The sequence below is a fragment of the Cavia porcellus genome, unplaced genomic scaffold, assembly GCF_034190915.1.
Source record: "Cavia porcellus strain 051 isolate PalLab524CR breed Dunkin Hartley unplaced genomic scaffold, mCavPor4.1 scaffold_21, whole genome shotgun sequence".
Taxonomy (NCBI): Eukaryota; Metazoa; Chordata; class Mammalia; order Rodentia; family Caviidae; genus Cavia; species Cavia porcellus.
The window spans coordinates 12,859,038-12,882,882 of NW_026947504.1; the positions used below are offsets into that span (position 1 = coordinate 12,859,038).

The following is a 23,845-nucleotide window of genomic DNA, read 5'->3' on the forward strand; positions in this document are numbered from 1 at the left end:
TTTTCTATTGGCTGCCACTCAGAGCTGCATCCACCAAATATTTTATCACACCTCAATCAAAGCAAAGAAGTAGTTCAAGAGGGATGATGGCAGTGTGCCCTTATAATTTGTATATTTTGATAACTTCTTGTATGAGCACAATGCTATGTTAGTAAACTTCTGTTTTTCTCCTGAAAAATCTGTCTTTTTGCCTGTCAAATTCACAAGTGTTCAGCAGAATGTAGCATGGCTAGAGGAATGAATTTCCTTCTCCTACAGCTGACCCTATGGTTGCATAAAACAAAAAAGCATAGAAATACTACACATAAAAATGTAATAGCAATTACTTTGGGATGGCAGAATTATAAGCTAATCGTATTCTTTTCTTATCCATGTGCTCTAACCTTTTAACAATAATCACATATGCTTCATTTGATTTTTTAAATTTTTTATTGTTTTGAAGGTAGTGAAATACAACAGAACAAGATAGAATAAAGCCAATTGAGATAGTGCAGTGAAATTGGTACAGGACGTCACATCAGGTTACCAGGATAACAGTAATAGGTACCATAGTATATCTCATTATCTTCATAATAATTGTTCTTTCAATCAGATATAGCAAAATCAAACCAAATACAGAACATTATAGAACTTAGCAAAGCAGAATATTGAATAAAGCAAAACAATTAATCAGAACAAAGCAAAACAGTGATAACAATACTGGCCTTCAAAGAGATGGTAGAAGGAAATCCCCCTATTTGTTATATTGCATATGGCCAACCTCCCAAGAGATGCTCAGACCTCTGGCTCCCATTTGCTAACGGTGGGGAGTGGGAAAATGGGATGTTTGATTCTCAGTCTGTGTGCCAGCAGGCTCATGGCTGCTTATCAGGGAGACAAGCAGGTTGCTTGGTTTCCCAGTGCCCTAGGTTCCAGCATGGTGTGGACCTCCGGAGATGCTGGCTGGTTCTCATCCTGGGGCGGCTGCCACTTGCCTGAGCCATGGCTGCTTACCAGGGAGGCGAGCGGGTTGCTTTCTTTTCCACTGTCCTCTAATTTTTTGAAAGGTAATAAAAACCCTACCAAAAATGAAGGCCAAGTGAAAACATACAAGACAAATATTACCCATTTCACAACTTTGCTGTGAGACTGACTAGACTGTACCAACAACATCCCATTCTACAAAATTTGACTTTCTCTATTAACCTGTTATTCCACTGTTACGTTTATTAGATCAGATAACAGAAGCCATGATCCAAATGAATTTCAGTATGCAAGGCCATGTGAAGGAAATGGATGGCCAAAACCCATCATGAGTCTATACAAAAGGCCTGGGTAGTGTACGATTAGTTGCTTTAAAGTTTTGCCTAAAACTGCAAAAGGGACCACTGCTAATTTTAGGCCACCATGTCCATAATGTATATATATAATTCCCAGAATTATTTCATTATTACTGTGATTACTAAAATTCTAAAGTATCGTGAATTTTCAAATACAAACAAAATGTGAGGCTTACCTACTTCCATTACCTCATGCTCTATCAGCCACTGATTACCGTGCAGTTTGGATTAATTCACTCAACTTCTCAGACCCAATTTCTCTTATATGTTAAAATTTAACTCTCCAGTCTGGCATTTTACCAGGTCATGGGGATGAATAGAAGTAACTGGGAATGTACATTATAAATAAAACTCCATACACAAATATAAAGGCACAATTCTTGCTTTCTGGAAATGGACCTAGCGTCCATTTACAGAGCTGTTCTAGAAGATTCCAGTCCAATGTTCTTTCCCCTGTGCTTCTTTCTATGTAATATTACACAGAAATAAAAGCTCTTCCAAAGAATTAAAGCGCATAGAAGACCTTTCCAGTTGATAAGTCACTGTTTTCAGGTAACTCAAAGCGGTCTGCCTACTTTGCTCCCTGTACTGTATGTCCATCATGGTCTCTTTCCCAGCTATGCACCATGTGATTTTGAACGGGTACAGTGGCCTAACCAATAATCACCTTCATAATTACAAAATGAAGATAGCAATGCTCCCTTCCTTATCTACAGGCTTACAGTGTAAGAATAAAGACAGTATGTCAAGGCATTTCAAAAACACTAAAGACTGAGAGCTTTATCATTGCCTATGTTGTTCATCCTCATGGAAAGCACCACTATGGCAGTGAATTTCACTTGTTTTATTTTTTATGTGCTCCAGCACTTAGAATAATGCCCACCATAGTTGGTTTTCAATATATATTTGTTAAAAATGAAATAATAAATATAAGAACTATACACTGTCACCAGTATTATGCTTCTAATTATTCATAAAAAACTTAAGGTCCAAAGCATAAAGTATCAATTTTGTGTACATTCTCATTAATGTGTAATTTTTGTCTCTCAATTTACATTACATGTTAGGGAATAATTTTCCTCTTAAACAAACAAAAGAAACAGAACATTTTAAAAAGTGTCTCGGTCTTTGATCAGTTGTCTCTATTCTCTGAACTAATTAACTAATTTTACTATTTAAAAATAACATCTAGTACAATAATAAAATAGATTTTTAATTTTAAAAATTAGATGCTGCTAAGGCAGGAACTGAAAAGTAGTTTTTGAAAACTATCTCTCTACATTCCTCCCTTTTTATTGGTTTCAATTCATTCTGAAAAGTCATTCTATCACATCCTTGGATAAATATAGGACCCACAGATTTGCACTTTTCTCTTATTTCAGGTAAGTTTTGAATGCTTAGACCTGTTCGCCATTAGTACCCTTCTGTGGTATAACTAATTAATCTCTGTTGAAAATAAATAAGCTGAACTAGATTAGAATGATGTATACCTGCAATTCTAACTATTTGAGAAGATGAGACAAGAGCATTTGCAAGTTCAAAGCCAGCCTGGGTAACTTAGCAAGATTTCATCTCAAAAAAGGATGGAAAAAAAAAAACCCTTAAAATTATTTATAACTTATCACACTCAGTATATGTAATAATAAGCATTATAAACATCTAAATGTCCAATAATTAAAAGTTGATAATTTTAAAAAACTATAATGTTAGGGGGGAAAAAAACACATCTAGAAGCTAGCCAGTTCTCATGGGCACAATTCTTCATGCATGCAGTCATAAATTTAATTTATAAGCCACAAACATTGTGTCACTTGACAGTCGACCGGCACAAGAACAAGTAAAATCAGAATACATTTATTTTGCAAATTAGAAAGTATGATCCATCAGTTTAAGGGGTCTGCCTGTGGACAATCCTGGCTGGGAACTGTGGCACTCAGAAGCCTAAACAGGCCACAGAGCGCCATGCCCCAATAAGCACATCCTGCATAATCAGCTCCCCTCAAGTGTGAAGGGGACATGTGATTATGACAAGGCATTGCCATGATTATGGCACATTACATGACAGAAGGGACAATGCAGATGGATTTAAGGTTCCTAATCAGTTAGCTTTAAATTCATCAAAAAGGAGATTATCCTGGTTGGGCTTGACCTAATCAAGTGAGCCCTTAAAAGCAGTTTGAAAAATTCAAATTGATCAAGAAATTCTGGAGAAAAAAATGGGGGGAAAACCCACATAGTGTGTCATGGAGCACATGATAAGGTATGATATGTGGTCTCCAGGGGCTGAATCAGCCTCTACTTGAAAACTATTAAGAAAGAAATTACTTTAGTCCTACAGGTGCACGAAAACGAATTCTGTCCATGTAAATAAGGGAGTCTGGAAGTGGATGTTTCCTGAGTTTAACCTCCAGATAGAAGACACAGCTGTCTAAGACTTATTTTAGCCTTGTAAGACTCTGAGCTGAAGATCTGGTAATCAGTGCCCAGACTCCTGATCCATGGACATTTTCAGATAAATTCATGCTATTTCAAGCCATTAAGTGTGTAGCAACTTTTTACTCAGCAAGAAAAGAAAATTCACACAATGATGAAAAATATTTTAGGACCAAGTTACTACCTGGTGGTTAGTTTTCAAGTTCGGTATATTTTACGCTCTATTTCAGTTCTATTGTTCTGAGTCAGTCTTAGCATAAATACAAGTAGTGATGCACATTTCCCCATCTCATACTCTTCAATCAAATCAAAAATAAATACCAAACAAATGTGTGAGTCTCTCTCCTTTGCTAACCTGGAAACTCCTTGGATATATCCAATTCTCAGTGCTTTAGGATTAAAATAGTTACTAGCAGAAAGCATGAAATAAATAAAAGAAGGCATAAGTGAATAAAGTCTTTCCTTACTAAAGTATTTTTTGCAAAAATTATAATTGCATGAAAACAGAGGGGGAAAGCTATATGTCTGCAAGAACAAGAAAAGCAGTTTCCATCCTCTGGAATAAATTTACAGGACCACTCCAAGTGACAAGGGTATCAGACAAGCTCTGAGTCAGGAAATTTTGCATGACACATTCTGATACCATGCTGCTTGCCATTCTGATTTCCTAGGGGAAAAAGAGAAAGTTCACAAGTGCACCCAATTGCTGTCAAATCAGCCGCCCTACTCACAGCCCTCTGTAGCCGCTGCTTCCGGCTTTCAGTCTCATTAGAGTGAAAGGGCACTGCTTCTCATTTGTCACCTTCACAGGCAAATGTTGGTCTCTGAGAAATCAATCCAACCACACATAGAGTAATTTTTCAAGACAGTGATATTCAGTAAACATTGCCATAGGATGCAAAGGCCACATTTCCAGAGTCTTCATGGAAGAACATAGAATCCTTTCTCCTTCCACTGGGAGAGCACAGATCCATCAGGTCTCCCCTCAACAATCACTAGAAACGATGCCTAACATGATAGAAATCCAGTATTCCCTTCTTCATTAACCAAGTTCGTGGTGCACATAACAGGATGCAGAGATGATCAAAATTGCCCTTCCTTTCCCCTACATTATAGTGCATTTGGGGAGAAAGTGAACACAGACTCATTTGCCAAGATGACTGCAATAGCCTCAAAGTTGATCTTCCTCTTCCAGTTCCCATATTTTAATCTACTGAGACATTTTTCTAAAATTCGAATGGAATTTGATCCTGTGCACACCCTGCCCCTCTATAACAAAAGCAAGCACTACCTTCAGTTCTTTCCAAGTTTTAGATAAAGCCTGGACAGCCCAGAATGAGTTACAAGGCTCTATTAGTATGATCTCCATAAGCCCTCCAATCTCTGGCACCTTGCACTCAGCCCTGTACCAACATTCAACTTTCTTGCAAGTCTGGAGACTCTTCTGATTCATCTCACAAGCTATTTATCCACTGAAAATATTCTCCCTTCACCTCGTTTACCTTATTTTAAACTAGAGCCATTCCCACAGATGCCAGCTTAGAGTCATTTCCCTAAAAGCTCTCTCTGATTCACCCCAGGTGGGACAGGTCACTTTGCAAGATGTCTTCCCTCCTCCCCAGTTATTAAGGTACTCAATACCCTAATGCAATTGCTTATGTATGGTTCTTTCTCCTTTGCTAGGCTGGATACTCCCTGCCTATATCCAATTCCACACTTTAACATCAAAATCATTTTTGGTAGAAAGCAGTAAATAAATATTGTTGAATAAAAGAAGAAAAGGATAAGTGAATGAAGTCTTCCTTTACTATTGTTGAAAACTTATTTTTGCATATTGAAAGCCTTCCAGAACAAAGTGTTAACTCAACTTTTTTCATTCTGTTATATAATAGCCACAACAATCTGCAACATCCAGTCAAACTGAAGCACCCATTATTTTCAATTTGTGTTCCAAAGAGTTCTACCTGTGTGCCTTGTTCACATTATCCCCTCAGCGAGGATACCCATGTACCAGAATCCTACTTTCAAGACATTTCATCTGTAAAGACTTGCTTGATTCCCCTGATGCAGAATCTGTTGTCCTTACATGACGTATACGCCTTCTATTCAGCACTTTAGAGATTTGGTGTTGAATTGTTTATGTGTCTGTCTCTTCAAATGAAGAATAAATCCCCTAAAGACAACAACAATGTTTTAGTCATCACAGAATCTGAAACGTTTCCCAATAAATATTTATAGTATTATACAATGTAAAGTTCACTTTCTGCAAGATAATTGTGTAATTTTAGAGTTACAAGTATAAGAGTAACAATGGTATTAATTTGAAATAATGACAATATAATGATATAACAACTTCTAGGCACAAAATACATGAATCTCTGGTTTAATAATTTATATTAATTGCATGTGACATTCAAATTTGCATAGTGTATATCAGCATCTACATGTACAGATGAAGAAACTGAAAATTAATTTACAAAGATGACTGTATTGGTCAGTTTTCTATTGGTGAAAACACCTAGTATCCATAATTTAAAGGAAAAAAGTTTGTTTGGCTTACAGTTTCGGAGGTTGTAGTGCACGACTGTCTGACTCTAGGGAAGAAACATCATGATGGAAGGATCTAGTAGAGGAAACTTGCTCAACTCAAGGCATCTGGAATGCAGAGTAGGGAAAGAAAAAGAAGAGGGAGCCAGGGGCCAGATATAGTGTTAAGGGTGATACTCCTATGATTAACCTCCTCCAACTGGACACACCTTCTAATAACCCACTCAGCTATGATTTCGTCAGTGGTTACCCAATTGATTAGGTTAGTGACTTCAGAATCCCATCACCCCTCCAACAGCATCTTTATCCAGTCAAGTAAGCAGTCAAGATGAACTGCACATGGATGGAGATCATAATAACCAAATGGAAGACTCAAGATTTGATTTAAGGCTTTGTGGCCCAAGTCCCTTGCCTGTTCCATTAATAATACTCTCTCTTTGGTCTCTATCTTGCAATACGTCTTTAAATGTTTACCTCACTTCAATAACTTAAGTCTCTAAAGTGAAGCCAGCTTTTCTTTTCCCACAAGGTTCTTTTGTGCTAGAAAGTTCACAAAACCTTTTCTGTCAGTAGTACAGCACCTGCCTGGCAAGTGCGAGGTCATGAGTTAAAAAAAAAAAAAAAAGAAAAAAAAATTAGGGAGTCATGCTTACTCTAGCTGGCAGGCCACAAATTATCAATTGTCTATTACAGAGAGTTTAGTCCCTATTATATATCTAGTACATATGCCTATGGATGGTATCCATAACCTGGAGAACTCTAGCATGGACCTACATTTCCAAAACCTGTTGTAAAATAAATCACTGTGGACTCACAGTAACTGAACTATAGTATGAATTCTTTGAAATGAAAAGTTAAAGGAAAAAAAGGAGCCATAATAGGAGATGTAATAATATCTGAGAGGTGAAGCTTGGCATTTTATTACACCCTGATAAGTAATTTCCCAGTTGCCTAACACTAAACTAATCATTTCATTATCTAATTTTATTCTTAAAACTCTACATGTTTAATGCTGTTGTGTCCAATGTAGAAGTAGAAACACTGACACTCAGAACTATTGAACACTATTGCATGGTCATGGAGCTAAGAAGTGTAAGATCTTTAATCAAACACAAATCTATCTCATAATAATTCAAATACATTTATTCTCATATCTAGATATCTGTACTGCAAGCATTGCCTAAGCTCATGTCTAAGGAGTATTCCTAGAATTGCTCTCTTTCTGCATAAGTACTTACAACAAAACAAAGAGAGCCCCCAGGCACATCAAGTCAAATAACTTCTCATCCCAAGGTCTTTTAAATCCCACAGCTACTCTCCCAAGCATCTGGGTGTTTGTCCCAAATCCTGACCTATTTCCAACTTGTGTAATTACACTGCTTCTCTAATTGCCTTTGGGTGTTCTGCTAGATGAAACCACTGCACAGCCCATCTTCAGCCACTAAACAAAGTTGCTAGGCAGCCATTAGACAGCTGTTTCTATCCACCAGAAGAGATAGATACATATCTAAAGGGAATGAAAATATTCTTTCAGACTTTCACAACTTAAAACAACAGAAAATTGCCTGAGAGTTCTTTTAGGGGACAAAGGTCCTAAATTTTTGAAGATGTGCACTTTCAATAGATTAACCCAGAGATCAAACTGTAGCCTTACAGAACTACTGAATTATTACAGTTTTAAAAGCAAATAATTCTTTTGGAGAAGAGATAATCATCCTTATTCCCTTCCCAAGCTCTTTTTCACTATTTTTAAATTCTATCATTTTTATCAAAGTTATTCTAGCAATAAGTGGAAAAGTTAACTGCTCAGTGCAGGAAATAATCATGCAAAGAATGAACCTCCATCACTTACAGAGTCTAAACAAAAGCCAAGTCTCAACTTTTAGACACAAAGTCTCTTCTAACTAGAATGTTTCCCATTTAATTCAGACCAAAAGCTGACCAGGAACAGATGACTGATCCTACAGGTCTTCAGATGCACTGAAATGATAATAGCAACACTAACATATATTGGGCTACACATAACAGATAACTTTTGTGTCATCTCATTGGAACTGCAGTAAAATTCAATGAAATAGTTACTACTATTGCCAACACTTTACAAGTAAGCAAATACAACCTCAAAAAGTTCAAGGTGCTTTTCTGGCGCCCCATGCCTGGCAATTCTTGGAACCAGGACTCAAAACCAGTATCTCAGACTCTAAATGTTCATCCTTTATTTGTATTCTATGCTATGTCCATATATTCTCAGTACTGTGTTTCCTTCTTGGAAAAATTCCAGGGTCTTGCCCAGAATGGGGACATGATTCATTCTGCCAAAGAAAGCAGTTCTCAGAAGTGAATTGCATACTTAACTGTTAGGGAAAAAAAAGTTTCTGAAGATGAAATGAATAATGAATAATCAACTGAAAGAAGAATCCAGTTTAAGAAGGCAAAAGCACACCAGGATCTAAAAGATTTAACACACTTCTCTTTTGAAAAGAAAATGAAAAGAAACATGGAGGTCATTGCGTCCAACTACCTCTTTGAAAAGATAGGAAAAAAGGATGTTGCTTTAATGACACAAATATGATAGCATTATTGAAGTGCTTCATAATTGTCAGTATTATCATTGCTAGTGCTAGTTCTAATAGTCATAGTATTAGTACCAATAGTAGCGATCCAAATGCTGTGACTTCACTGAAGAATGGGAGATACCTGGCTTCAGCTATTTCACTGTGTTCTCTAGTAAATAGACGTGAAAACATGCACTGGCACTTTTTATGTAATAATGAAATCCATGACTACAGCACATGCAAGGCAGTGTTTATGGCAACACCCACCCTCACATACACACAGACACCCTCTCCTCAATCTTTTGTTGAATTTTCTTTCAGTCTTGTATTGTTATCTAAGTGCATTTATTTATTATTTTGGATGTTTACTATTAGTCCTCTATACACGCTATGTAATGTAATATCTTTGAAAGTGTTATGGGTTAAAAACTGGTGGTCAATTTAGTGCCAGCCAAATTAAATCAGCATGTGCTGAGAATAGATGTTCCACCTGAGAAAAGTTGCCAGCATAAATAGAGACATGGAGAAGAAGAGTGAGGTGTTGTGGGTTCCCTTCATGTTGCTGTTTGAACCATTGGTTCCTCTAGAGAAGCTCATCATGACTACTTCCCCAGTGTGAATTGGACCACTGTCATTGGAGGAGCTCGGGACCTTGTTGGTAAGAGTGGCTGTGGTTCACTTTGGGGAGCTCTGGTCCCTACACCGAGCATCACTTCCTGGCTCCAGAAGGGATGACATGTGCCATTTAATCTCCAAAAGAAACTCATCATGCTGGCTTCTTGGCATGTACTCAACTGTGCTTACCATTGGAGGAGCTTGGGATTCCATGTTGTTGAGGATGACCATGGTATTTTTCAGGGAAGTTTTGGTTCTTATTTTGAGCATGACTACTCAGTTCCAGCATAGAACCCTCAATCTACCAGCACAACTCCTTCACCTTGCTGGCATAGACTTTCTAGTTTCCACTGCTGACCTTTGGGCCTTCCCAGTGCAGATCCATAAAACAGACTGGCATGAGCCCTTCTCGTGGGCTCTAGATCTCCAATTGGACTTGTGGGAGGCATTGTCATGAGCTCTAGGTTTTCATCTGGATTCATGTGGGACATTGGTGTTAGTGCTGTAGACAGATTTCCTGCACTTTCTTGTGTTAAACTCTAGATGACCATCATAAATAATAGTATAAATTCTGTGTCTTGATTCTAATTGTTCTCTTCACAACCCCTGACTACAACAGGGAGCATGCATCATATCTGTCATGGGTATCACTATATTTTGTGAGCTGTCACAATGCTTTCTGAGTAAGTGAGAGAGGATGTCAGTGACATGAATCTGTTTAAGTGCATAAATAATGTTATCTTTTGTACAGAGCTGTCTGGAGTAAGATGGATTCTATAGCAACAACAATAAGGATAGGAAGAACCTGTATATATTCTTACATGTTACTATTATGTGATGTGTGGCATAATACATTTTAATAAATAAAACTTCTAAGTAGCATACACCCTTCTCAGCACCTAGGAAACAGAAAAAAGAACAGCCCTGACCTTTGTCCTAGCATGTTCTGTGATGAAATTAAATGTGGACATTACTAATATTCACCATTTCTTGGTTCACGAGTTGAAGGAAGCTTGGTTTTTCCATATGATTTTTTAGTAAAACCAGCAAAAGACCACGTTTTAGATATTAGACATTGTCTTAGTCCTGAAATAGAAGGGATCTTGGGCCTAAGAATCTATTCTTCAAGAGGATCAATAGTGAAATGAACAGCAAAATCTGTAAGCAATAGATAGCTCTTTCCAGAAACACGTGACTGGAATTACAATAGTCCTTGCATAACAGGTTTGCAACTGCACCTGATAGAAAATACTTCATATAAAATCTTGAGAAGAAAATTTTAGTCACATTATGTTAAGATGCCATTGCCAAAATGTAAATATTGTAAACTGAATGTTCTAGGGACATGGAAGACAATGAGATAATTACTACAAAACCTACTTCCAAAAAGTCAGAGCACAGCTTGAAAACCAGAGGGGGAAGGGCAAACTGAGACAGGGAGTGCACAGGTGTGAATAAAGGTAAAATGCATTGCTTCTGCCATCTGGAGGGCTCTCGCTAAAGTGTCTCATGTTAGATTCCCTGATAACTATCTTGAGTTCTCAGAGCTAAAATATCTCACATATAAGTAATTGTTTGGGGGTCTTGGGGCTTGGGGAAGTATAACCTGGATGCACCGATAAGCTTCCAACCATGGTACTTCAGTGTTTTACATTTACCACCAAGCTTCTGCACTTCAGTCTTCTTATTCCCTGCCTAATGTGACAAGAAAACTATTCACATCTGATATCAAGAAAGTGTATAAAGATTGGTCCTTCAAGATTTTTTTCTGTTTTGGTCTATATAATATTTCACGTGCATCAAAATTAAACTGGACATGGTGGTGCAAACTTACAATTGCAGCACTCAGGAAGCTAAGGCAGGAAGATTGTCATGAGTTTGAGGATAACCTGAGCTACATAGCGAGCTGCTGTCTAAAAAACAAAAAAGTGTAGGCACTTGGTATATTAGCTGAGTAGTTGCAAAATTCTTCAGGATTTAGATGTTTCAGTGGAGGGGAGAGCAGGGTTCTGTCTCATCACTGTAGATTCATCCAAACTCCAGCTGCTGGTAGCAGGGCATATTGGTGCACACATAGAATCCCAATACTCTGGAGTCTGAGATGGGAGGATCTCCATGAGTTCAAGGTCAGCCTGAGTTGAGTACAAGTAAGTCTGAACTGCATACCAATAAGCTGTCTCTAAAAAATTGAACTAACATTTAGTAAATGGAAATTTCCATATTGAAAGCTTCCCAGAGTCTCTTAAATTCTGTTTTTCCACTGGTACTTAACATACCTTCCAGGTGGCAGAATTCGCAGGATCTGAGGATCTGAGGAGCTGGTGCCCCTTGGACAGAGCATGCCTCCCCGGTCCTCACCACCCTCTACAGTCCCCAGAAATATGATCTGTGTTTAATGTACTCACTCTGCTGTGGGTTTGTTTATGGTATACAGTGGTTTCTTTGAACAGTATCTCTATAAAAATTGAAAATCAAAAGATAAAGACAGCTGTTTCATGCTAAATGGAAAACTCAGTTGGAAAAGATAAAGTTAAGAGTATTCAAGACAACTTTGGAATATAAATTAAAGAATTCAGAACCTCACACCAATAGTAAATCTTATTATAAAACTATAGTAATAGAGACCTCATGTATTGGCACATATGCAATAAACAGTCTTTAAAATAGAATAGAATACAGAAACAAAGTCATACATATATATGTGTGTGTGTATGTATGCACACACACATATATTTTTGAAGCTCAAATATCTGAGTTTCACATATATATATGATAAAGAGTAATAGGGCATTTGATATCAATATTTCTAAATAAATTTGATTACAAGCATCTTTGACAATAAGTCCTAGCAGATGCTATTGCACACACAGGAAACCAAAAATTCTACCTTCACAAATATCAAGTGTTAGGATGTTGAAAATAAGGACTTTCATACACTTTTAGAGAAAAGAAATTGTTTCAACAGTCATTTTGATAAGAAACTGGGTATAACTGGTAAATTTAAAGTTGTGTATGACTTTTTTAAAAAATCATTGTAAGAATGCATAGCTTTTAGTTCAGTAAATCCATGTATAACTGTCCTGAATCTCTTATACTTATGGTGAGAAAAAAACATCCAAGAATCAGCTACAACTATACATATCAAAATAGACATATCCAAAAATATATTGTTGGACCTTTTAAAAGGTGGGCTATTATGTCATCTCTACAGCTAAACACAAAATAGTGCTCGAAAATACTCAGATAGTGCTGCATTGAGTCCACTATCCACTAATGGTATAACCAGATGATTAAAAAATATTTTTGAACTATGAAAATAATAAAAATTTATGTTAAAAATAATGATTATCTTTGATAATGGAAGGCAATGATTAACACTGGGTTTCCATTGCTTTTGGTTAATTTTTGAATTTTTGCTGTAATTTTTCTCCTTTGCCTTTAAGATTTTCTCTTTATCCATAGTTTTGTTATGATAATTAAACCTAAGTGTAATATGTATATTATCATGCCTGGAGTTTGTGGGTCTCCATACATCAATGGCTAGAAACTTTTATTTTTATTTTAAAGAGAAGTTTTAAAAAGAGGACAGAACAAAGCATATCAGAACAGGACAATGTAAGCAATACAACACTTCACAACAAGACAACCAGATATTAACAGTAGCTACCATAATGTCTCTTTTCTTTGAAATAGTAGAGCATACCTTCACACACAATAATATCAAACATAACAAAATATCATAAAATCACTCACGAGAATGAAGGTATTACAGGACATTCAAAACCAAACAACAGAAAATGAACAATGGATACTATAATATCTAATTTTCCATGAAAAATTTGTTTAAACTATCACACATATTAAAATCCAGTAAGACACAACATGATAGAACCAATGGAAACAGAAGAACAAAAAAGTAAGGTAGAACTTCAAAGCAAGATGATATGAATACAGCAATGGCGGCCATAATGTCTTGTTTTCTTCAAAGTAGCTGTTCATACCATCCCACATAATAAAATCAAACAAAACAGAGAAAAACCATTCTAATCAATGAATGAAAACATTATAAGACTTTAAAGCAATATAATAGGGAACCATGCTCCAAGGCGGGAGCATCATGGTGGACAAATAATAATAATAATAATAATAATAATAATAATAGGGAACCATGATTGCCATAAAATCTTATGTACTCTTACCATTTCTTACACTGGGAGACTATACATTATTTATACATATGAGTTTGATTTACATCATTTACGATTATGGTCTCAAGTTGCATCCATTTATTTATAAATATCTCAATGTGATCATTCTTTATAGCTGAGTATTACTCCATTTTGGAAAAATATCACATCTTTTTTAATCCATTCCTCAGTTGACAGGCACTTACATTGTTTCCAAGATCTGGTATTAGAAATTCTGCTTCTATAAACATGGGTGCACATATATCACTGTGCTATGATGTTTTCAGTTCTGGGAATATGCCCAGATGTGGAATAGCTGGGTCAAATGGGACTTCCAATCCCAGCTTTTTGAGGAATCTCCAGACTGACCTCCACAGTGGTTGCAGCAGTCTACACTCAATGTAGAACAGAGCAGAAGAGTTCCTTTTTTCCACAGCCTCTCCAAAATTTGTTGTTGGTAGTTTTCTTGATCCTAGTTATTCTTTCAAGAGTGAGATGGAATCTCAGTGTGCTTTTAATTTGCATATTCCTAATGACTAATTTTTTCATGTATTTATTTTTCACTTGAATTTCATCATCTGAGAACTGTGTATTCATCTCAGATGCACATTTTTGGACTGGATCTTTGAATATCAGGGATCTGATTTTTTAAATTTTTTATATGTTATAGATAGAAGTCCTTTTTCTGAGGTGCAAGTGCACTAAGATTTTTTCCCAATTTGTGGGTCTTCTTTTCATTATGCTGGAGATTTCTTTCAAACATGCAGAAACTGGCTAATAAGACATGACCCCAGTTATTGTTCTGGGAAGTATTTCCATGCAGTTTGATTCTTGTTGATGAATTCTCCATCTAACCCTATGTCTTCAAGAGTTTTACCTATTTTGTCTTCCAACAGATTCAGTGTTTCTGTTTTAATATTTAGATCTTTGATCCATTTAGACTTTAGTTTAGTACACAGTGACAGGCCTGGGTTTAGTAGTTTTTGGCATAGGGAGAGCCAATTTCTCCAGGACAATTTATTAAAGAGACTATCATTCTTCCTGTGCATGTGTTTCACTCCTTTATCAAAGATGAGGTGGCTGAGTGTGTTTGTACTTGTGGTGTCTCATCTAATCTATTCCATTGATCTCCAGGTATGTTTTTATTCCAGTACATGTTGATTTTATTACAGTAGATTTGTAGTATAACTTCAAGTCAGGGATTGTGATGCCTCTTGCCTTGTTTTTGCTAGTTAGAATTGTCTTTGCTATTATAGGTCTCTTCTAGATCCAGATGCATTTTAGGAGTGATTTCTCTAGATCTATGAGGTATGCTAGTGGTATTTTGATTGGAATTGCGTTGAATCTGTATAACAATTTTGGGAGAATGGCCATTTTCACAATATTTATTCTTCCTACCCATGAACAAAGAATTTCTTTCCATTTTCTGAGGTCCTCTTCAATTTCTTTTTCAAGGTATTATAATTTTGCATGTGTAGATCTTTTATTTCTTTCATTAGATTAATTTCTAGGTAATTAATGAATTCCCAATTTCATTTTTTGAATGCTATTGTTAAGGATGTGGCTTCTCTTATTTCTTTCTCAGTGATTTTGTTGTTAGTGTATAGGAATGCTATTGATTTTTGAGCACTGACTTTGTATCCAGCTACATTACTGAATTTATTTACTATATCTAGGAGTCTTTCAATGGAGTTTTGGGGGTCTTCTATGTGGAGTATTATGTTACCTGAAAATAATAATTTAACTTCCTCTTTTCCTATCCTTACTCCTTTTATTTCTCTCTCTTACCTAATTGTTCTGGCTAGTATTTCCAGTACTACATTGAATAGGAGCACTGATAATGGAAATCCTTGTCTTGTGCCTGATTTTAAGGTAAAGGCTTTCAGTGTTTGGCCATTTACTATGATGCTGGCCATTTTTTGCCACAGATAGCCTTTACCATATGAAATAGTTTGGAATTTATCAAAAGGTTTTTCTGCCTCTATAGAAATGATCATGTGATTCTTACTTTTGGCTTTGTTGATATGGTAGATTACATTTATTTACTTGTATATGTTGAACCATCCCTGCATGCCTGGGACGAATCCCACTTGGTCATGGTGTATAATCTTCTTGATGATTTGCTGTATTCTGTTTGCCAGTATATTTTGAGAATTTTTGGATCTATGTTCATTGGGAAGATTGGCCTGTATGTTTCTTTTTTAGTTGGGTCTTTCTCAGGTTTTGGTACTAGAATAATATTTGCTTCCAGGAATGAGTTAGGAAGAACTGCTTCCCTTTCAATTTCATTGAAGAGTTTAAGGAGTTTCAGCATTAAGTCTTCTTTGTATTTCTTGTAGAATTCCATAGTGAATCCATCTGGGCCTGGCCTCTTCTTTGTTGGTAAAGATTTAACTACATTTTCAACTTCATTAATAGAAATTGAGTTATTCAGCAGTTTTGCATCTTCTTGACCCAGCTTTGGTAGTGCACATGTTTCTAGGAATCTGTCCATTTCTTCTGTGTTATTAAGTAGAGGTTTTTAAAATAGGTGTTGATGATCTGTATTTCCACAAAGTCTGTAGTGATTTCACCCTTTTCATTCTTTATTGCATGAATTTCAGTTTTTCCTTTCCTTTGTTGAATAAGGTTGGTTAGGGGCTGATCAATTTTTGTTATTGTTTCAAAGAGCCAACTCTTTGATTCAGTGATTCTTTGGATTGTTTTCTTAGTCTCTATTGCATTAATTTCTGCTCTGATATTTATAATTTCCTCCTTCTTTTGGCTTTGGGCTTGACTTGCTCTTCTTTTTCTAGATGTTTGAGGTGTAGCATCAGGCTGTTTATTTGTGTTCACTGTTTTCCTCATGTGGGAATTCACTGCAATAAATTTTCCTTTGAGGACTGTTTTCATTGCATTCCACAGATTCTGGTAAGCTATATTTGTATTTTCATTTGTTTGTAGGTATTTTTTAATTTCTTCTATGACCCACTAATTGCTCAAGAGTGCATTATTCAATTTCCATGTGTTTGTGGGGGTTTTGCAGTTTCTTTTATCATTAATTTCTAATATCATGGTTTTATGATCTGATAACATACATGCAATAAATTCAATTGTTTTGCATTTTCTTAAGTATGTTCTGTGGGCTATTATATAGTCTATTTTAGAGACTCCCCCAAGTACTGTTGAGAATAATGTATACTCTAATTCTGTTGGGTGGAACACTCTGTATACGTCTACCAAGTCCATTTGTTCACAGGTGTGATTCAGTTCTGTTATTTCTTTGCTGATTTTCTGTCTGCTTGATCTGTCCCTTTGTGTTAATGGCATGTTAAGGTCTCCTGTTATAATTCTGTTACTGCATATTTGATTTTTCATTTCTGTTAATACTTGTTTTGTATAGCTGGGTACTCTAAAATTTGGTGCATATATATTTAAGGTTGCTTTCCATTCCTCTTGAAGTTTTCACCTAACTCGTGTGTAGTGCCCTTCTTTATCTCTTTGGATCATTCTTGGTTTGAAGTTCACAGTGTCTGCAAACAGAAAAGCTACCCCTGCTTTTTTCTGGTTTCCTGTTGCATGAAGTATTTTTTTCCATCTTTTAACTTTCAGTCTATGAGTTTCCTTTTGTGTTAGATGGGTTTCTTGTAGACAGGATATGGTTGGATGCTGTTTCTTGACCCATTCTGCCAGTCTATTTCTTTTAACTGGTGAATTGATGCCATTTACATTAATGGTTATAACTGTTATATATTGGTTTATTGTTGACATGTTATCTTTTTGCTGTCACATCTTTACCTTTCCACTCTGCCTTGCTTAGTGGTTTTATCCTATGTCTATCTAGATTGTCTTTCAGTATTCTTTGCTGGGTTGCTTTGGTGCTCTTGAAGTTCTTCATCTGTTCTTTGTCATGGAAGAATCTTATTTCTCCATCCATTTTGCAGGACAGTGTTGCAGAGTACATCAGTCTGCATTGGAAGTCATTTTTCTTTAGGATCTGAAGTACTTCACTCCATGCTCTTCTTAACTTCAATTCTCCTGCTGTGATTCTAATAGGTTTTCCTTTATAGGTGATCTATCTTTTCTCTCTAACAGCTTTTATTATTCTATTCTTATGTTGGACTTCTGGGATGGTGATTATTATATGTCTGGTTATAGTTTTATATTGATTATGGCTATTTGGAGTTCTATATGCTTCACTGATCTGTATGTCAGTTTCCATTCTCATGTTTGGGAAATTTTCAGCTATTACTTCTATAATTAGCCTTTTAATATCATTTGTGTTGTCTCCTTCTTTATCATTTATCCCTATCAATCTTAAGTTGTTTTTCTTTGCATCATCTTGTAGTTGCTGAACTGTTATTTCCTGATTCTTTGTTATTTTTAAAAGATCTTTCCTTTCAGCTCTGGAAAAATGGCAGCTTGATAGGTGGCTAGATGGAGAGTCTCTGTAGGGAAAGCAGCTCAGATACTAGAATTTGACAGTATAGAGAGGGCCAGATGACTGGATAATTTTTATTAAGTCAGGAGGAAACCAAAGGGAAAAATAAAATTAGGAAGAGGAAGGAAAAGCATGGATGGAGGTCTGTAGCCCAACACGTTCACTGAGACCTGTTCCATGTTGTGCTAGGTGCGCTATAAAGTAGGACAATCCAAAGTCGTGCTGAAGCCGCAGCTGCCAATAACGAGAATCAATGAGTCCCGGGCCCTTGACAGGAAGATATGACGCAATCTAGAGTGGAGCTAAGGGGGAGAGCTTTATTGGCTCTTGGTGAGTACTGAAAATTGGGTCCAGGGCCCCATGCCAAAGGAGGCCACAGAGAGGACCATGCGCCTGGCCAAAGCCAGGCACCACACAGTTTTCTGAAGAGGCAGGATGCTGATCTAGATGTGGAAAAACCACATCAAGCTAGAATCTACATCTGTGGAGGAAGGAAAAACACACAAGTGGAGGGCTGGAGCCCTGTGCACTGACTGAGACTGGTCCACACTGCACTGGGCACACCATAGAGTCAGGCAATTCAAGGTCAAGCTGAAGCCACAGCCGCTGATAATAGCAATTGTTGAGCCTCAAGCCCTTGGTGGGAGGATGAGGCGCAGGGTGGAGTGAAGAGGAAAAGCTGTATTGATTCCCCGTGAGTACTGGAGATTGGGTCTTACAGCTGCTGTCCCTGGCTGGAGGACATTTGGAGTTGGACAGAGCCCAGTGCCATGACTGTTAGTCAGCCGCCCCTGGCACAGAGAGGACTGGTGGAATCTGCTGGGTCTGAGCTACACCTCTGGTTGGGACCCAATAACCAAAGACCAAAAGGTCACGACTCTGAGGTCCACAAAGTACAACCAAAGCCACTGAAGGACATTGCAGGTCAACTGGTTCAGAGGCTAGAGGCCAGGCTGCACCATCCCTGCATACCTGCATGTTCCTCAGATAACAGCAACTTGGGAAGGGCAGCAAAACTCCAGTCAGCACATTTTGGAAAGACCCTAAGCAATACAGAGAGGGCCAGAGACCCCTCAGACACACCTGTCTGAAAGAAACCAGAAACATGACAAGAGATAGAAATTAAAAAAAAAAAAAACACCTCCAGCCACTAACTCTGGGAAAATAAGCCCAGGAGAGGTAAATACAGAAGAGAACCAGTGCAGTAATCATGCAATATTAGACTCAGCATTTGCAGACATAAAGAAATACCTTTGTGACCTCCTAGATGAATTTAAAACTGTACTTCTGATCCAAGTGGGGCAAGATATAAAAAGATTAATTAAAGAAATGATAAGCCCCTCCCAAGAGAACACAGATGGAAGGATGACGGAACTCAGAAAGGAAGAGAAACCTTTGATGAAGAATATAAACAAAATCTAGAATACATGAAACAGATCCAAAGAGATTACCAGGAAACTAAAAACTCCATTAAAAGCTGGCAAAATGACTTGACAGAAACTAAAGTTAGCCTTTCAAAACTTCAAGGGAGATTTATGATGTGTGATCGTGAAAGAAAAGATCTCTTAAAAATAACAAGGAACTAGGAAGAAACAATTCAAAAGCTAGAAGATGACAAGAAGATTTAAAACTTAAGAATAAAAAACGTGAACAACGAAGTAGGAGTAACCACAAATGAACTACAAAGACTATTCACAGATATAATTAAGGAAAATTTCCCAAGCATAGGAAAAAGAAATGATATCCAGATAAATGAGGCATACAGAGCTCCAGCCACCTATAACCAAAACAGATCTACACCCACACATATAATAATCAAGATTCCAGAAATCCACCACAAGAACAGAATATTAAAAGTGGCCAGAGAAAAGAAGCAAATCACCTACAAAGGACAAATAATCAAAATAACAACAGACTTATCAACACAACCTCTCAAATCGAGAAGAGCCTGGGGGGAAATAGTTCAAGCCCTGCAAGAAAATAACTTCCAACCAAGACTGATGTACCCAGAAAAACTCTCTCTCAAAATTAATGGAGAAACAAGATATTTCCAAGACAAGGAAGAACTGTGGGAGTTCATGGCCACCAACCCTATAAAAAATACTGAAGGACATTCCAGAGAGAGAGAGGAAAAATTACCAGGATTCCAGCAACAGTGGCAGAGAGGCCTCAGTGAATGGGTCAGACAATGGAATAAAGGAGTAAAGTGGACAAACAATAGCAGAAGAATAGAATACCAGAGATGAGGCAGAGACAGTAAGCTATAATCTTTAATATAGATAGCCTTGATGCACTAACAAAAAAGAAACACAGGCAGAGTACATTAGGAGGAAGGATCCATCTAGATGCTCTGAATAGGAAATACACTCAACCTGAAAGAGGGTTAATAAACTGAGAGTCAAAGATGAGAAACCAATGCTGTATGTGATAGGAAACGAGAGAAATAGAAAGAATTCATCTAGCAGCCGCAGATAGGTTGGAAAGTTACACTTTTGTGCAGTATAGAACTACACAGCTGGAAGGAAGGAAAACCTTCTGGCTTTAGTAAGTAAAGTACAGCTCAAGGTTAAGCTCAGGGGTGAAAAGGTTCAGCAACACTCAGATAGATAACAGGTTGACCCCTAGTCTAAAAACTAAAGGAGCTAGTGGGACCCAAAATATACAAAGCATCTTAAGAAAGGGAAAGGTGAGGAATTGCTTAAAAAAGGAAGGCAGAGGATATTGTTAAAAGTGTATCAGAATTTAAAAGCCACAGAAGTCTTATCACTTTGTTTAGTTTGATTATATTTTGTTCCAGTCTGTCTACTCAGATTTGAGGGCACAGAGAGCTAACCCAAAAATAACAGGATATACCACGGTAACTATTCTTAATTTCCTATTAACTTAAACTGAAACCCTGTATTACTTACATTGTCTTACTATGACTGATCTTATTTGAAGCTGGTTTGTTAGACCACTATTTTGCCTTGACTGATTTTATTCAAATTTGGTATGCTTGATAGTATCAAATCTGAGAATAGAGGCAACTACTCTGAAGATGACAAGATGTAAAAGATATCCATTCCAGTTTTGATTATTAACTGCTTTCAAGTCCTACAATGTCTTCAAAGTTGTATTTTTATAAAAATAGCTATGTAATGCTATGCTTAACTATATAATGCCTGATGATGTGGACAATTCTATTGAAAATAACAAGAGAAAGCATAGTAACTACTGTACGTTACCTAATATTTTGGTCTTATATGTCTTTTTTATTTCATGTTTTTCTAGGAATTTGTTTTGTTGTCTTGTTTTGATCTGTTTTTCCCTAAAATACAGAAAAGATAGATATACATGTAGAGATTCACTCATGGGAAGAATTTCTAAACTATTTATGGGAACAGATTATATAATACATGATGTAATGAACAGATACTCTGAAGAAGAAGAGACACTAAGAAACCCAATGCTAATTCTATAGCATTGTGATACACAATCTAACAATACTATTATTCACTGTTCAGAGTGATAATAGTCTAGTCTCTTATGTTCAATTTCAGCAAATGTAAAGATAAAGACAGCTACTTTGAAGAAAATAAAAGACATTGCAGTAGTCATTATTGACTTCCCCAAAATCAGGTCTTAAAGACCTAAAAAGTCTTCATTATCCTGCAATGATCTGATTAGTTCTATAATGTTCAATATATATTCAATGTGTGTGAAGATGGGGACAACTATTTGGAAGAAAACTAGAGACAATAACATAGACAGTGAAGATCTCCAGTGGACTTGCTTTGAAATCTGTGTTTCTTTAAATTGTTTCCTTATGAACTGTTTTATTCTGTTTTGACATGTTTAACCTTACCCTCTTTAAGATAAAAAAACAAGTGTGTAGGACTGATAACCATATTACTAAGTTTTTGTTGGATCATTGAGCAGAACTGTTTGTGGTGTCATTATTTGAATATCACTTTGTATGCTTTAATTTTATAACTTCAACAACTATTTCTAAGATGGCAATATGTAACTTGTCAACTAGTGATTTCTTACTGTTTATTTTTCTGAAATTCTGTATTATTTCTACCCCTTTTTTTGTTTTGTCTCTTTAAATAAAAAAGATCTTTCCTTTCCTGTTCACTAGCTGCAATCTTGTCTTCGAGGTCTGAAATTCTTCCTTCATTGAGATGGCTTCGCCAACTTTCAATGGAATTTTTGATTTCCTGTATATCTCCTGGAATCTGCTTCCTGCATTCTGTTTGTTTCTTGTTTGTTTCATTCAGGATTTCCATCTTTTTGCATTGTTCTTCTAATTTTTTTAACTGTGTCTTCTTTAGATGTATTCAACACTTCTTTCATTACCTTTATCATTTCTTCCTTTACCTGGGATATTATTTCTGATTTGAGTTCTTCTATAGCTTCCCAGATTTATTTCCTTATTTCAGTTTATGTCATTTCAAGCATTTCGGGTGTATGGCTTATATTTTCTTCTATGTACATGGCTCCTAGACTTTCTTGGGATGGGTTGGAGGTTTGAGATTGCATTTTGGTCTTTTGTTTTGTCATTTTCCTATATTTCTGGGTTTTGAGTGATGTTCCAAAGCCTCCCCCATTCATGTTGGATGTCACTTTGTGCGCCCTCAGCTCCTGGGACTACATGGAGGTCACTGAGCGTAGTCCAGTCAGTAGTCCAGTCCTCCCATGCCTCCTCCATTGGTTCAGAAATCTGGGCAGGCTCCCAACTACTGGAAGTGATGGTCCAAAGCTCTCCTCAAGGGAGCACAAGCATGCTGGAAGTCACCTTGCACACCCTCAGCTCTCCAGATTGAAAGAAGGTCACTAGACATGGCCCAGTCAGGCCCACAGGGCCTCCCAAGCCTCCTCCAGTGATTCAGGAAGCTTGGTGAGTTCCTAACTACTGGGAGCAACGAGATAATAACTCTCCCCAAGCTAGCGCAGGTGCACTGGAACTCACCCTGTGCACCCTCAGCTCCCCAGGTTGAAAGAAGGTCACTAAGTGGAGTCCAATCAGGCCTGTGAAATCTCCTGAGCCACCTCTAATTTTTCCAAAGTTTTTTAAATATTTAGAAAAATATACTATTTTATTATATCTTCACATGCTGTTTCTATAACATCTACTCTTTCTGTGCCAACTACTATTATATACATATTAATGAGACTTTCAGTCTTACTTTGTCTCTTAAACTGTTTTTGTGTTTTTCATCCTTTTCCATGCTTAAATCTAGATATCCTCTTATCTCCCATCCTCCAGTTCACTAATTCTCTCATCAGCTATATGTAAACTGCTATTCACACTGACTCTTATTTCAGTTGAATTATAGTGCTCCATGTTTTCTATCACTTTTTTAATAGTTTTCAGTGTCTAAATTGTTTTCTATAAACCACCCATAGTTTTCTATGTCTAAAACATTGTTATGTGGTCTTACACACTGCATATAACAATTATAGAAAATATCAGAGACTAAGTATTACCCCACTATAGCACCTCAGGTTACATTGATCCAATCACATAGTGAGATAAGTAAAAGATGGATGAGTAACTGCAAGAGTTTACTTATTTCCAATTCACTTTTGCTCCTAAAGTCCTAATTAAAAGTTTAGTATTTTATTTTAAGACTTCTTCTTTTCAAGCTCTGAAGTCCAAGTTCTATCCCTCAACTTGATGAGTGGTCTGAATGCTAAATTTAACTCCTAAGACTCTTAGTCACTATGGTCAAAACTAATAATTGCCTCAAGAAAAGAGGCAACACTAAATTCCAGGTCTGCATATCA

General features: G+C 36.7%; 1 protein-coding gene across 5 annotated transcripts in view; it reads right to left on the bottom strand.

The window, feature by feature from the left end:
- The window catches only part of Prelid2 (PRELI domain containing 2), a 396,128-nt gene that overhangs the window by 132,686 nt on the left and 239,597 nt on the right, over positions 1–23,845 (bottom strand). For 3 of the 5 annotated variants that reach the window (XR_010041653.1, XR_010041651.1, XR_010041655.1), the window contains 2 exons: positions 6,313–6,407; positions 411–5,925 (listed from right to left, as the gene is read on the bottom strand). The exons of the other annotated variants lie outside the window; for them this stretch is intronic. The gene's annotated coding sequence lies outside the window, so the exon portion shown is untranslated. Of the gene's footprint in view, positions 1–410; positions 5,926–6,312; positions 6,408–23,845 lie in introns of those variants that run through there. 5 annotated transcript variants of the gene reach the window in all.